We start from the raw sequence: 3,900 nt of genomic DNA, 5'->3' as shown, positions 1-3,900 counted from the left end.
CAGCCAGTGCTCTCAGTCACTCCCTTTTGCAAGCACTGGCTGAGGTCAAGTAATATATTAGTGGGTGATCTGCAAGCTTCCCCACGCAGCTGTGCCATTTTAGGGCCCATTATTAAATTAGTTCCCAGGCTGTGCAGTCCTGGGCACCTGATTCCCAGAATCCTTGCTGGAATTCAGTTTCTCTGGCATGCCTCCTGCTTTGTTCCCCACGCATGCATCAGCCCTGGCAGGCCAAAGGGGCCCATTTGTTGGTGTCAGTCAGATGCTAGCTCCAAAATAACCACAAGCATATTTCCCTGTCAGTGCCAACCGCTTCTCTGCAGAGGTTTCCTAAACCTGACAAGGCTGCAGACCAGTTCTGATTCATACTTTGTCCAGATGAGCACCAGCCAGTCCTATTGCCTGGCATCAGAACGGCTCCCTTTTATTTTACACCTTCAGTGACACTGTGTCACATCTGTAAATGTGCCACCCACATGCGCCTAATGTTCTTGCTACACTGGGTCCCCCTGCTTTGCACATGCCTGTGAGCCATGATCAATCTAGCGGCTGGGTTTCACCAGCTCCCTGGATTCGAGCATCCCTTGTCCTTTGGAGCGTTCAAAAAAAAAAAAAAATCCGATTCCAGGTCTGAATTTTACAAATGGGCCAAACCAACATCCCACCGTAAAACACGCTGAATTTGGGGGCAAACAGACCCAGTGTCCAGATCGGAATTCCGTAGCTTGAGCCCTTCGTTCCTGTGATGCCATTGGACAGGGTTGGTGTTTTGAGTGTCATGATATTTTCCCCCATGCCAGACATTCTGCAAATAAGTGCCTCGTGCCCACAGACAAGACACGCTGTGGCCGCTTCTCCAGAATATCGCAAGGTTATTATTAAGCATCCTTCTGGAAGCATGTGACAAGCTCTTATTTTCTCTTGGCAAATGAAACATTTAAAAAAATGTTAAGTCAAGCTTTAGTGTTCATGTGAAGTGTCACGGTGCAGGGACTGACTGTCTACGTGCTAGGTAGGGCAATAAAATGGTGCAGAACATAAACAGCTTCTACATTAGTCATAACCGTTGGGACTGTCTTTTTGGTCCGTTTGTACAGCGCCAAGCACCCTGGACCATAACTAGGGCTCCAACGTGCTACAATAATAATGGACCAAGTGGTGAGGGGCTCTTACTCAGGTAAAAACTCTCACTGGGCCAAACCCTGCTCTCCTTCCCTGAGCAGTGCCACTGAAATCAGTCAAGTCTCACTGTAGCCAGACGAGGTCTGTAAATCAATGGAGCTACTCGTAGGAATGATTTTAGCCCAATTCAGTCCATGAAAATTTGGCCTGTCTCAAAGTGGGAGAGATTTACAAAGGCGCCTCCTAACTAACCCCAGCTGAGTCAGCAGGGCAGGATTTACGTAAGCACTTCTCTTCAAGAATGCATGGAGGGCGTGTGATGTCCCAGAAGACCAGAGAAGGGCAAACCTAGGACCATCTTTCAAAAGAAGATCTGGGAATTATAGACCAGTCAGTCTAACTTCAATGTCTGGAAAGATACTGGAACAAATGATGAAGCAATCAGTTAGTAAGCACCTTGCAGATAACAGGGAATAGCCAACAAATCACACCAAACCAACTTAATTTCTGTCTTTGACAGGCTACTGGCCTAGTGGTTGGGAGGAAGCGCTAGACATGACGTGATATCTCTTGATTTTAGAGAGGCTTTTGACACAATCCCGTATGACATTCTCATAAGCAAACTAGAGCAATGTGGTGTAGGGAAAATTACTATAAGGTGGGTGCAAGACTGGTTGAAAGGCCATCCTCTGAGAGGAATTATCAATGGGCGTATCTAGTAGGGTTCCACAGGGGTCACTCCTTGATCTCTGACTCTTCAATATTTTTATTAATGACTTAGATAATGGAGTGGAGATTATGCTTATAAAATTCATGGCTGACACAAAGCTGGAAGGGGTTGCAAGCACTTTGGAAGAGAGGATTTGAATGCAAGATGACCTTGACAAATTGGAGAAATCAGTTTGAAATCAATCAGATGAAATTCAATAAAGACAAGTGTAAGTACTTCACCTAGGAAGGAAAAAATCAAATGCAAAACTACAAAATGGGAAATAACTGGCTAGATGGTAGCACTACTAAAAAAGATCTGGGAGTCATCGTGGATCATTGACTAGGAGTCAACAATATGATGCTGTTGCGAAAAAGGTTAATTTAATTCTGGGCTGTATTAACTGGAGTGTGGTATGTAAGACACGGGAGGTCATTGTCCTGCTCTGCTCTGTGCTGATGGGGCCTCAGGCTGGAGTAGTGTCCAGTTTTGGGCACTGCACTTTAGCAAAGATGCGGATAAACTGGACAGAGTCCAAAGGAGAGCAACAAAAATTATGACAGGTTTAGAAAAATCTGACCTCTGAGGAAATTTAAAAAAAAACTGGGTATGCGGAGTCTTGAGAAAAGACAACAGATTTATAATCAGGTCCCCCCAAAGTTAAGGGCTGTTATAAGGGAATGGTGATCAAGTGTTCTCCATGTCCACTGAAGGTAGGACAAGTAGTAATGGGCTTAATCTCCAGCAAGGGAGATTTAGGTTAGATATTAGGAAACGCTTTCAAACTATAGGATAGTTAACCTCATGTGGAAGCCTATTCCAGAGCTTACGGAATCTTTATCGTTGTAGGTTTTTAAGGACAGGTTGGACACACAACTGGCTGGGATGTTCTAAGTCCATGGTTCTCAACCAGGGGTACATGTACCCCTAAGGTACACGGAGGTCTTCCTGGAGGTACATCAACTCAGCTAGCTATTTGCCTAGTTTTACAACAGGCTACATAAAAAGCACTAGCGAAGTCAATACAAACTTAAATTTCATACAAACAATGACTTCTGTATACTGCTTTATACACACTATACACCAAAATGGAAGTACAATATTTATATTCCCATTGATTTTATAATTATATGGTTAAAAATGAGAAAGTCAGCAATCGTTCAGTACTAGTATGCTATGACACTTGTCTTTTGATGTCTGATTTTGTAAGCAAGTCAGTTTTAAGTGAGCTGAAACTGGGGGTACGCAAGACAAATCAGATTCCTGAAAGGGATACATTGGTTGGAAAGGCTGAGAGCCACTGTTCTAAGTTTACTTGGTCCTGCCTCAGTACAGCAGGCTGGACTTGGGGATGTCCCAAGTTCCCTTCCAGCCCTACATTTCAATGATTTTGCAGTTACTTGGATGCAGCTAGCCACTTTCCGTGAGCAATCTCCTCTATGCAGACACAAGTGCAGGGTTGTGTGCATGCAAACACCAGTCCAGTGGCTCCTTCAAAAATCAAGCCCTGGTTTAAATAATAAAGTGCTTCTGCTCGTAAATCAGACTGGGAGCTAGGTCAGGGCCTGACACTGGGGGCCTGAATTGCCAGTGTCACAGATGCTGTTGCCTTTCAAGATGGCCAGCAAAGTTTGTCGAGCAGTTAGAAGACTTGCTTAGGCCTGGGGAGTCCTGGGCTCAAATCCCTGCTCTGCTACAGATTTCCCATGAGACCCTGGGCAAGTCACAATCAATTATTTGAAATCAATAGGCATTAGGTGCCTAAATACCTCTGAGGCTCTGGGAATGGGATCTTCGTTGCCCAGCCGTACAATGGGAATAACAGACACACACTCGTGGACACACACTGTCACTGTGGATGTTGCACCAGTTTATTGGTAAAATTAACATGAAGCCTCACAAACGCTGGAACATGCTTTTCCTTTTAAAGAATTTCCACTGGACCTTAATGGTTAGCATCCAGTCGTTGACATATAAACTCTTACAAGCTGATGTGCACACATGCGCCTCAGGGAGAAGATGACAGCATCCTGGTGACGGGGATGGTTTCTGCGCAATGCACGGGGAGC

The sequence above is a fragment of the Eretmochelys imbricata genome, chromosome 13, assembly GCF_965152235.1.
Source record: "Eretmochelys imbricata isolate rEreImb1 chromosome 13, rEreImb1.hap1, whole genome shotgun sequence".
In the NCBI taxonomy this organism is placed as follows: Eukaryota; Metazoa; Chordata; order Testudines; family Cheloniidae; genus Eretmochelys; species Eretmochelys imbricata.
This window is presented reverse-complemented; position numbering follows the sequence as displayed.